Source organism: Cupressus sempervirens, chromosome 10 (genome assembly GCF_028749045.1).
Source record: "Cupressus sempervirens isolate cs-2001-9-10 chromosome 10, ASM2874904v1, whole genome shotgun sequence".
Classification (NCBI taxonomy): domain Eukaryota; kingdom Viridiplantae; phylum Streptophyta; class Pinopsida; order Cupressales; family Cupressaceae; genus Cupressus; species Cupressus sempervirens.
The window spans coordinates 111,148,085-111,161,674 of NC_143127.1; positions in this window are offsets into that span (position 1 = coordinate 111,148,085).

A 13,590-nucleotide genomic window follows, 5' to 3' on the forward strand; every position below is an offset into this window, starting at 1 on the left:
CTTTGTGATATTAGTTGTTTGATTTTGAAAATATGATTAGAGGTGTGAAATATAATTTAAAATAAGTAAAGGGATGTTTCAGTGGTATCAGAGCCATGATCTTGCCAGCTTGAGGGTTTGTAGAAGTTTGCATGTCAGTTTTGACAACTACCCAGAACTTGCATGTCAGTTTTGACAACTACCCAGATCTTGCATGTCATAATTTATGGTTGCATGTTGCTTCTAATTAGATGCATGTAAAAATCTATGGTTGCATGCTACTTCTAATCATTTTCATGTTAGTTCTTGGTGAATTTGGTGGTTGTATGTTGCTTCTAATTAGCTGCCTGTCAAAATCTATGGTTGCATGCTACTTCTAATCAATTGCATGTTAGTTCTTGGTGTTTGAAGAAGTTATAACCTATTAGGGCTACACTCTACGTTATCTAGAATGGATAGGTATAGTACAGAGTCTCAGAGGACACGATCTTGGACAACTGATATCCAAAGTCAGAACAGTGGAAAGGATGGTTATTTGGACATTCAAAATAAACTTAGGAAAATAAGCCATGATATGTCTGAATAGTTGGTTGAGCACCACCGTATAATGAATGACATGTTGTCTGACCCAGCTAAGGTGGATAAGTTGACTAGATTTCTATTTGACAAATTTTCTCACACGGCAGATGACACAATTACCAAGTACTTGCATCAGGAGTTTGAGAAACTAGCTTATAGCCAGGTTGAGGTCTCAGATTCTACTCTACCACAAGAGGTAGTGAGAAAGGATACTACGCAGATTGATAGTAATGGTCAACTTGATACTGAAATTGAGACAATTGTATAGAGGTCATTAAAGGGTGATATCACAGGTATTCAGGATGGTATAGTTATAATAGGTAGTGACTACACCGTAGTGGGTTCAGATGATGATTATAAGGATGTTGTTGTACATGATGGTGAGATACCTGGTAGAGATGAGAAGACATTGAGCAGTCATGAATTTGTTGAGAAAGAGAACCAGGCATAGTTAGATGCTTTGTCATATGAGGTTGAGGCTGGTAGTACTTCACATGATTTGTCCAACAAGCTGAAAGTGAACAAAGACAGTATTGTGATTTCATTATCTTATCATGACAGGTATGTGGAGTTAGTTGGTATTGGTGATATTACTCAAGTGAGGATTTTTCTTGAGTTACCAGTTGATTCTAGTTTATAGATATGCACTCGAGATTGTTATATTGGCATTTGGGATTCAATTGACTAGAGATCTTTAACACATTTTGGTAGCAGTGTTTGTTTGGGTGCTATCATGGATTTGAATAGCAGATTGCATGGTGTTGTATTTTCTTGTGCTAGAAGCTTGTCCGATGTTGGTATTAGTTTTTATACACCGGTGTTGGGCTTTGTTCATATATCCAGTTGACCATACTTGTTGGAATGTGTTGATGATCTTTCATAGTTGGAAGTGCCTATAGATGAGTCCCAAGATCATATTGGCATTGATGACATCCAGGAGGATGCAGTGTGCAGTTTTGAAGATTTAGTTTCCTTGTGTACAAAGGAGTTGGACAGTAGTGCTATAGTTTTTGATACTCCGTTTGTTGATATGAGCTTTAGAGTTGATTCACAGGATATGGATGGTAATAATATAGAGACTAGTAACTTTGAGGATACTCCTTTAGATAGTGCATCAGAGGAGGTTTGTAGGAGACAGTCAAGCCAGTGTCATCATGTGTCTAATCAATTGAGAGTTAGCGAGCGAGACATTGCTATCGCTTGCCAACATTTTGATTCTGTTCGTCAATTGTTAGCAGTTTATGGATGGGGTTCTCCTAGTAGTGATGAGCAAGGAGGTAGTTATATTTCCTTGATAGAGTTCCACTCTTTATGGGAGGCTATCCAGATTCTAAGACAGGATTATATGCAGTTGGTAGCCGACAGAGATTATCTTATGGAGTGGGGTAGTACAGCATATGATGCATTTTTTGCCAAGGAAGATGAGGTGAGTGAGCTTACTGAGCAGCTTGAGGTGACTTTTGAGATTCCTTAGAGCACACAGTTGGCTTTTAAGGAGTCATAGTTTCATTTGGCTAAGGTGACCATGGAGTTAGAGCAACTATAGTCTTTACTAGATTTTGTACAGTCACAAGCTATGGTGTCTGATGATCTGAGGATGTCCATGGTCGAGATTATCAAAGATAGTGAAGATGGGGATGCATCCATCCTTGGTACTAACATTGGCATATCGGGTTCATCCCCACTAGATTCAGGTTCATTGAGTTGGGTGTTGTAGTAGATTGTTGTGGTATGCTTGACATGGTGGTGACCTCTAGCACTAATGGCATGAAGACTAGAGATGCTGTATCAAAGACCATGTGTGATGTTGGTGAGCCGATAGTTGGCATGGTTCCTGCTAGTAATACTACTCCCTTGGTGATGTCTTTAGAGGTAGTAGTCAGTTCCAACTTGGTTAGTGATCGATTGCAGTTAGTTACATCTGGATTGCAGTCTAAGCCACTGACTAAGATTGGCGCATTCTATCAACATTACATTGTGAGGTATGGTCATCAATTTACCTTTGATGACCATGTTGATGAGATGATGATACAGAGATGTACTTTGGTTCCTAGTGCTTATCATCAGTTATGAGATAGTTTAATGCCTTAGGATGAGAGTTGTGATGGGCACGACATGGCGATAGGTTCTACAGTTGACAACTTGATAATACATGACTTAGAGCAGGAGTTTTAGAGTGATGCTTCAGCGGGTGTGGTTATTGATTCTACTCCTTTGGCTATGACATCTCCTGACTTAGCTGGTGATCAGTCACAGTGGGTTGTATCACTTGTTCATGGTGAGCTGTTGATTGAGGTTGGTTTTTTTTATAAACATTATATTGCAAGGTATGTACATCAATTAGCATTTGATCCTTGTGTTGAGGAGTTAATGGCAGGAAAATTTGGTTTGGGTTCCAATTCTTGTTGTTTATCTTGTGATGGCTTTTCACCATCAGGGGTGCATGGTAGTTATGGTTATGAGATAGTGGTCAGTGATCTACAGAGTGATGTTGACTGCAGGCATTGTATAGTGTGTGGATTCTCTATACTTGGTACAGCTTCATTCGGGAGCATTCACCATTGTTGCAGAGTTGGATTGTACATTCCGTATAGGCCAATGGAATGCATTGATGGTATTTACTGTGTTGGTAGTCTACTTTACTTGAGTTTTGATGTTCTAAGAGTTTGTGTCTCGTGGGTTTCTGACTGTGAAAGTTGTGACTTTGGAGTTTGGTTGAGCAGTAATTGTCAGTTTGATTATGGATTCCTCTTGGTCATATTGCAGAGGATATTGTAGGAGCTTGTGTTAATTGGCAGTAGTATAGTTCATGACTATATTTGGGATTCAGGTGGATTGATTGATTTATTGTTTAGCCATTGCTTGAGGATAAAAAATATTTGGGAGGGGAGGACTTGTCATGTCCCCTTTTCAAATAATTAAAAATAATAATCTTTTCTAAGGCAGGCAGGCCCAAAAAGGTGAAGTTTCAGAAAAAGGGGATAATCTTTGGAAGCTAATGGACTAATAAATGAAAATTATTATTAAAATATGTTTTATTAACCCTCTTGGATTTGAGTTATGGTTATGCCCTCTTTTAAGGAGTTTGGAAGAATTTTGGGCTCATTCCAGAACTTGATTTTATCTCATTTCTTTGTTATTCTTCAGAGGCTGCCAAACCTATGGAGAAGGAGACCCAAGAACGGGAGTTTGCAGTTTTCTAGGGAGACCCAAGAATGGGATTTTGTAGGTTTTTAGGAATGCTAAGGATAGGATTTTGAAGCCATTCCATGTGCATGCTCATGCAAAGTTTGCCTTTGTGCTGAACAGTGCAGATTTGTGAGTTTTCGGGTGTATTTTTTGTAAGAGTTTGGTGTTTCCGGTTGAGTATTTCATATCAGTTTGGGTTTCTGCTGTATATAAGACTTTAAAATTTTAAAATAGAGCTTAAAATATTTATTTGGATATGATTATACTTCTGTGATAGATTATTAAGTTTTTGTGGTGATTTCGAGCTATTTTGTGCTATTTTCGGGAGCCCGATGAGCATTGTTTTTGTCCTCCATTTGGGAGCTATTGTGTGCATGTTATACAGATCTTGAAATGTCATTTTATAAGCTTTTATACTGCTCAAATTTCTATAAAAATTTCCACTTTCAGATTTATTAATAATAGGTGAAGGTGTGAAGCTTTTGGCACTATTTTTGGCATACCCGATTTGGGGTTTCTTGAGAAATTTGGTGGATCTTTGTGATATTAGTTGTTTGATTTTGAAAATCTGATTAGAGGCATGAAATATCATTTAAAATGAGTAAAGGGACATTTCATTTAGGGCCAGAGCTCTCAAGAATTTTTTTTGGGGCTACTATATCAACATTTTATGGCCGACATGTTGTAACTAATTTTATCCCTAAAGCAACCAAAATACTTGTATAAAAGGGCTTAGGGTTAGGGATTATTTCATTGTGGGTGATGTAAAAATTGTTTATTGTAGCGGAATTGAGTTGTAAGGGATTACAAATTTTAATTAGATTATAATCATTGGATCGTAATAATATTAGACTTATTATTTGGTAGACGTAGCCCAAGGATTGGGTGAACCATGTTAAATCCTGGTGTCTTGCATTCTCTTCTCTACAATCTATTATTTTATGATATTGTTTATATTTGCATGTAACTGTTTTTTCTATTTAAGGTTTAATCCTAACACTATATTTTTCCATTATTTTTGCATTCAAACATGTTTAAATTAATGTTTCTATATTTAATTAAAATTATTAACATTATTGTTCCTATACCATATACTAATAAAATATGTCACAATAAAGAAAATTGTTCATACTTACAACATGCTAACATAATAATCTACATAGGATACACTAGCATGATAATATAAGTCATAAAAATATATAACATGGTCTAACATGTCATAACATGATCTATGAACTTAAAAAATATAGATAATACAGTTAATTGTCTGAATATAAAGTGTATGAAAATTAGCAATATATGTCATAAAAAAACAATCTAAAGGTGCTAAAAGACCTAATCTATTTGATTTGCAATCCTCTTTACTCCACACAAAGAGGACTCTAATGGATCATCCTATGTAACATGATGTGTCTCATCATGTGGGACATCTTATGGGGCATTGTGTGTCACATCCTAAGAAGATAATATGTATGTAAGTTTAATTGAAATGAGTTTCAAAATCTACCTTGTAAATAAATTAAAATATTTAGTATTTATTTAAAATGATACCATGTGAGATAGGTGTCCCTCTATAATATGAGGAGGTGCACTATCAAAGCTACCAAATGTGGCAGTGGTGAGGTCACATAATAGAATACATATAAATTTTTAAAAATTGATAAAGATCATAATTAACTATGTATAAAGAACAATACTGGCCTAAAAGGATGATGTTTGTACCTCCATCTAGCTTAGTCCTATAGTCCAAGAAACAGTCATGGAAAAATAGTCCTAAAATTGTGGATACATAAACCTTGAGTCAAAATTATATATACATGAATTACAAAGTACATAAATTAAAAAGTAAATAATTTACACTACATTTTTTTGAAATAAATAATATATATATATATATCACACCTGAGTAGTAGCCAGTGTCACATATGTGTCTAGAGATATTGTACCATGATGATCATCAACATGTTTGAAATGGTCAAAAGATTAAGCAGTAAAAAATAAACTATACTGAGGATAAGTACAATATATCTCCTATTCATAAAACTAAAATGCCTTATTATACAAGTGAATCAAAGTTAAAGATAAGTAAATAATAATGTGTACATAAAATAGTATGAATTATTTATTGTCAAAAGTTCATACTATAGGTATATGAAGTTGTGGTTCAGTGGTCGATGCATCAACACATGTACAAGCATCAAACTGTGTAACAGATGATAATCCCTACAAAATTAGATAAAAAGAATATATGAGAACATGTTATTAAATTTGAGTTCCAATGTACATTATTTATAGTGTAATTCAATGTGCATATTGTATGAGGGATGACAATGTTGGAAGGTCTTGAAAAAAGACTATACTGCCTCCTAGGTGAAACAATATCATCCATCCTCTGTTAATTGAAAATTGAAACATACATTAATATGGTTAATACAATTATGCATCTATGTAGAAAGAAAATAATTATGTACTTTATAAATTTTTATTAAATGTTTACCTATTGCTCCTGACTCTCTCCCTCTCCACAAAGAAGGTAAAAAATGACTCAACATCAATCTCATCATTGCCAACACCATGAGCAGTGTATTACTCATCATCCATATCAGCACCCTCGACATCATGGCCATCTTATGCTGAATTAATATCACCCTAAGGGCCTCTACATATAACTCTACAACTCATACACACATGTCCAAGTGTATTATCCTTGAGCTTTGCACCAGGCCTATCCTAAGGAGTCCCCCCTCCAACCCCCTGAAATGCTCTAATACACAAATAATTAGGTATCAAACCCAATTCAAACTCAGCCCATAGTTTCCTAAGAAAGTACATGGACACCTTATGATTTGTGTGTGGTGGATGGTCAAATACCATTCACCGCTCCCAAAAGTGCTCTGACATATAAGGATGTCTGAACCATCTAATTACCATGTGAGGCTTCTTCTTGATTATCTCAAGACTTGTCTCAGGGTTTATAAAATATCTTTTAAAATAATCTTTTTTTATTTTCAACTAATGGACCTCTCTATAGGATAAGTCAACATAATAGAAATCATGCATGTTTTACCTCTATAGTCTGAAGCTATCTATATCACTATCTAAATGCTCAATAGAGTGTACAATGTCTAATAGTTTTGGCCTCACACCTAATGGTTTGATTATCTTGCATGAGGTCGAGAAGGTTGTGCCTCATGCTCTTGCATAGATCCTTAGGGCTAGGTGGTGGAGAAGGATTAGGTGGTCATGGAGGTGGGTGTGGAGGTAGAGGTGGAGATGGAGAGGGCAAGGATAGGGGGAGGGATGGGTCATATATATATATATATATATAAACAACATAAAAATTCACAAAATTACTATGTAATAAAATAAATCCAAAATATCAATTTAAATACATCTTTAAACAATATAAATTTACATCTAATACATCTTTAACTACTTGAATATAATAAAAAAAGGAGATAATATATTTGGATTGAAGAAACATTATGGACATCATAAACATACATAACTATACAGTATAGTTTAGGGTTAGGGTATAGATTAAAATTAAAATTATATTTGGATTATGGTCACTTGATTAGGCTAAGGATTAGAAGTGTTTTTAAAAAAGGTTAGTGTTACGATTGTGCATAGACTTTACAAAAGTGTTCTAAAGTGTTAACATTTACAAAATTAGGTTTTACTAGATTGAGAATTAATATATGTTGGTTAAGATTTAGGATTTAACATTTTTTATTAAAATTTTGCCATTTATCATTTAGTGGGCCAAGGATATGTAACATGAGATAAATAGGGTAGAGCTTGATGGACTTGATTGCAAACTCACAAGTCCTTTTAAATTAGGAATAATCCATGCAATTTTTTACTATGAAATTTGATTCAAGCAATAAGCTTTTAATAATAGTTACAATCGTTATATCAAATTTGTACAAATTTATATTCAAAATATATGAAAACTATATAATTCTATATATTTATTCCATGGAAGAGTGGAAATAATTTCACTTTAGGAATTATGAAAAAGGATCATCATTTGCATAGAGAAATATTTATAGTAATATGATTTTTTTATATATAACTATAATTATGTGTGGACAATATTTATGTTGAAGGTATTTAATTATTTAAAATGAATAATTAGATATTTGAGAGTTCAACATATTTAAAATTCCAATCATTATTTAATAATTCAATTGTACTAAATTTATTTTTTATTAATTACTATTTATATCAAATATATTGAATTTGAAATTTTAATTAATTTGTATTTATGATAAACGTTTTAAATTTTTATTTTTCTTTAGTAGATATATTTATATCAAAATTATATTTAAAGTTGAATTTTAATTAATTATATTTAAAATTATATTAATTGCAATATCACTTTTTTACAATGTAAATATCAAATTTATATTTAATTTTACATAGTAATAAAATAGTTTTAAATTTATAATTTTTTTAAATTATATTTTTGGATTGTAATGTATACATTTGATTTGGAAGGGAAACATGACTTATTCAAAATCACAAATAGAATTTAAGAGAGTCTAGATTTATGTCATAATTAGGGCTAAGGTTGTGTTAAGGATTTGGTTATGATTTTTTAGGATTAGGTTTTTAGTTAATGGTAGAATTAGAATTGGGCTTAGGACTAGAGTTACATGAATCTAGGGTTTAGAGTTAAAATTTTGGTTTTAAGGTAAGGGAGCACATTATAACTAGTTTTATGTTTAGGGTTTAGATTTTTATTGTGCAGTTATGGTTAGGTTGAGGTTAGACTTAGGAATATAATTAGTTTTATGGTTGAAGTTATGCTTTTTAATAGGGCTAGGCTTAGGATAATGGTTTAGATCTGTGTCACGATTACTATTTAATATATTATACCTTGTTTACCATTATGATTTAACATTTGTGATAGGGTTTGATAAGGTTAAGGTTTATGGTAATAGAGTATGATTAGATCTTCCTAACTTTTCCTTTGAGTAAAACTTTCATGTTAGATATTTAGAATAAATTTAAGCTAAAAAGAAAAATTTAATTGAACTATTATAGGTAAAATATGGACCATAAAATCAACTTGTGACATTAGGAAAACCTAAAAAAATCTAAAGGTTCATGGATCTATATTGCCTTACCAAGTCCTAAGGGCCTATTCGAGGTGATAGAGGAAATTTTCAAGATTAATATATTGAATATGAACCAAGTTGTTGTTTTGATATACATATATACATGTACATAGCTCTAGATCATTTCATATAACTTAGGTAAACTACTTTTATCTATTAATTGATATATCATTTAGAATTTATTTTAATACATAAAGATTGACTATTTAATATTTAAAAATTAAAATAAATTCTAACTTAATTTTTTTATATAATGTTATCAATTCATACATGTGAGCATATGTGAATAATTGAGAGACTTCAACACTTACCAATTTATAAATTTAACATATCTACATAAAATATCAAACTTACATTCAATTTAAACTTGCATACATCACCTTAAACTATAAGATTAGGGTTACATGGTTAAGTTTTAGAAATAACATTTTAGGGTATGAGTTCATAAAACTTGGTTAGGTTTGGTGTTAGGGTATGGATATGGGTAGCTAACATCATGGGTTGCATTTATGTTTACAATTTAGTGTCTATATGGTATGGTTAGGAATATAAGGTCTGAAACTTAACTTATTATCTAGAGTTAGGCATTTAAGGTTTATAGTTAGTTGTAGGATTGAAGTAAAAGCTTCATATTATGTGCATTACATAGGGTTCAATTAGGATGTACATAAATTAAGTTCAATGTTACTATCCATCTCTAGTTAAAATTGGATTGCATGGTCAGAAATCAACTTAGGATTATAGTTAAATTCTAGGGATTATAGTTACCTAAGATTTGGATTATATAGTTCAATTAGGGTAATAAGTTAATATATTAGAGTTAGAAAAATATTTCATAAAAATGCATTTAATATGTACAACAAACTAATTTTCAATTACTATAAATCTAAAATGTTAATGTAAATACATGTTTAAACAATCTAAAAATCTAATGCATCTATCTAATCATCCATCACTTTAACTTTAATTATGTGTTATATAAATTAAATGCATCAAAACATCTAAAATAATAATTTTTAAATGAACGTCTAAATATCAAAAAAATATGACATTTTCATTTATGGAGATTTTAAATTAACAATTATCTAAATATAAAACTATTAAAAATGGAAATGCAGAATTTGACATATAAAAAACTAGTAAATGTGAATAAAAGCAATAAATTGATGGAATTATAAAGCAAAAAACTAAAAAAATTAAATTAAATAATATAAAACAAAGTAAAATACCTAGTAGAGTGAAAAACAATGGCTAGGGGTGAGTAGAAAACACAAAAAAAACTCCCATTTCCAAGCATAAATCAGGATCCCATTCACCAATGAGCATGAAAATAACCAAAAAGCCCACAAAAAATGGGTTATATGTTTTTTGCAAATCGGACAACTAATTTTAAACAAATCAGGTGCCCAATTTTAAAATTGAGTACCTCATTTATTTAAAATTGGGCACCCAATTTTAAAATTAGGGTTTGAGTGCCCAATCCATATTTTAAAATCAGGTGCCAAATTTTTTAATATAGATTGGGCACATGAACCATAATGGGTACTTGATTCTAACAAATTAGATACTTGTTTTTGAAGAGGTCTCATTCCATAGAATTGACTTCCATAGAATTGTGAGCCAACTTAGTCCTTTCACCTATTAACCTAGTTGCATAAACATAAAAGAAATAATGTGAACACAAGAGACACCAAGATTTAATAGGGAAATCCAATTTGAGGAAACCACCAATTGCAACTAAATTGTGATTTTGACTCTTCTAAAGTGAGCCTTGTTAGGAGCCAATCCTATTAAAGGTTACAAAATACACTATTAGGTGTGACTTAGTTAGAGGATTTTAATTCAACCTATTAGGAGTGGCCTTGTTAAAGGTCTTGAAACACTTCAATCTAGGAATGCCACCTTGTTAGAGGTTTTGATGAATAGCTATTAGGCTAACTTTATTAAAAGATTTAATTCACTACTACAATTATTAGAGGGTAAAAATTACTTGACCTAATTGCTAATGCAACTAACTTTATTGATTCAAATCTTAGTTCTGGATTGATTACTTGATCCTCCTTGATCATAATGTTCTTTGCAGCTCGGTTAACTCAGATGCTCTTCCCTTTACATAGACCCTTCAAATTCACTACCTTAATACATCTTGATCAACTACATTTTTTAATCATCAACTTGACATTTCATACATATAATTCACCTTCTCAGGTCATCTTGAACACTCTTTTAATCAATTAAATATTAACCCTAAAGTCAACTTGTATTAACCAATAAATTTATCAAACTTAATATATTGATAGTTTCTTAATATAGAATTGAGTACTCGGTCAACACTGAGAATCCCTTCATTAACCAACCCAACTCAGTTAGAACATGAGCTATAACATTAACCTACCCAAATCTATCAATACTAAATTCATGCTAACTTTCCTTTGGTAACCATGTGAGCTTGGTCAATATAGGATCTACTTCATTAACCAATTGGGCTCAATCAATACTATCTCTAAACTTGGTTAACATTGAATGCTTAGCATACACAAGAAATTGCCCTTGATGCTTGAGTGAGCTCGGATATCACTAATCTCTTAGTAAAGGCTTGACATTTTATGTAACATCAAAGAAAACATACAATTGAATAATTATTTTTAACATATCTACTATTACTTAATTAGATTCACTAGAATTTCCCTCCTCAAATATTTCCTCAATAGTTTCTTCTTGATATAGGGTGTCATTTTTTTGTATGGCCATTGTTGGAATAAGCATATGGGAAATTGGATCTTAAATTTTTATCATAGAAACAATTTCTTTAGTTTATATCTAAATCATTTCATAGATCTATCAATAAAACTGTCATACTAAAATATAAATGCACTATGTCACATACATAACAATTCAACACTTAACACAATAATTTGGTTACCCAGAAACACTTCAAGATGAAGGTAAAACTAGAGGGGGGGAAGGGGGGTGAAACCCACAAATCTTCACTATTGCAACAATAAAGTTAACTAGTTAAGGTTACAATATTTTAATACCATAAGATATGATCTACCCTATAAGGGTTTGCCCTGTTAAAAGTTTAAGAGACTATTAGGTCTCACCGTGTTAAAGGATTTTACACTCACAATAAATTAAGGACTTTGTTAGGAGATTTCAATAGGCCTATTAGGACCACTCTATTAAGAGATTTACCAAGTCTTAATTACAAAATAACCAATTCAGTACTTGACTATTGATTTTCTATGCAAGTTGATCTTGGGTCTCCTCTTTCCTTTATCTCTGGTTTGATTCTCCTAACATGATAAATCTATTCAATCCTTCACCACTCTAATTTCTCTCTAATGGGTCTTCCTTCTAAAAGTTTGCCTCACTCTTTCACTTGTGCATATGCCTTACACATTGTCATTTTATTTTCTTGTATCTCTATTTGATTCTAGGGTTAGAATCCTCCTTAAATAGACATCATGTGAAGTTTCTAGATTTTGATCGATGACTTAAACTTTCTCATCTTTTTAGTTTACATCCCTTCTTCTAATTAGTTGAATTGTATTCCTAGCTATCATTATCTTTTGTAATGAAACATAATTAATATTTTTTCAGGCTCCAAAAATATTAAATTTAATAGAAATTTCAGCCAAAATGGTTTATATATGAGTTTGTGCCATTAAAAAATTGTATACCAAAACTAAATTACTTAGCACTTGAATGTTCTGAGGTTGAGCCATGCATAAACCTTCATGTTTTTACTCAAATTCTATATGTCTCTTTTCTTGGTTCTTAATAACATTTCAATATGTTTAGTCTTTGCTATATTTCTTTGCTCATACTATATTCCTTAGCTCATATATCTTCTTGGGCTCTACTAAATTCTTGACAATCACTATCTCACTCGTTATAAGTATTGTATGATCAACTATTACTAGATAACTCAGTTGGAGTGATGACCTTGTAATCTTGCCTAGTAAATGACTTGCAAATGAATAACTATTGGGACACTAATCAACAACATAGGCTTAGAGATCAACCATCTTACTTTGACATTAGTGGTAAAAATACTTTTTAATGAAATCATTTTTCTCTAAATGTATTCTCCTCTTTGAGACTAAAAATTTGATTTTGTTCAATTTGTTCTTAACTCCCCCTTTTTTCTTTCATCCTTCCTCATCATTTTTCATTTCTCATTATTCCCCCTTATTTTTTTTCACTGGTGGAACTTGGGGTTGTATGTAGGAGTTGAGAATCTAACTTTGATAATGTGCCGAGAACACCTACAATGCAAATAGCTTTTTGAAGAGAAACCTAGGGAGAAAAGAGCTTGAACCAAATACTGCACAAGAGAATATTTCACAATAGGAAATTAGAATTGCTATGTCAAAATGGAATGAATTTACAATGAGTGAGAGACTAAATAAAAAAGCCTCATGGAAGCTTGTAGAACAAGCTGGAATGAGGTAGGTGATACAGTTGACAACTAAGCACACATCCACAAGAGGTGGAAAAGATAAGTATGCTAAAGGGAACAAACTCCCATGTTGTCAAAAACTAACCTCAACTACATGCATTAACCTAAGTAAGCTTAAGTAATAGAATAAATAATTAACAATTAATTAATTATTTACTCTAACACCCCCCCTTAAGTGCGACTTAGGGAAATTCCTTAAGCTCATAAAACAAAGGAAAAAATGCAAAATGGGTTTCGACAATGAGGCCATTT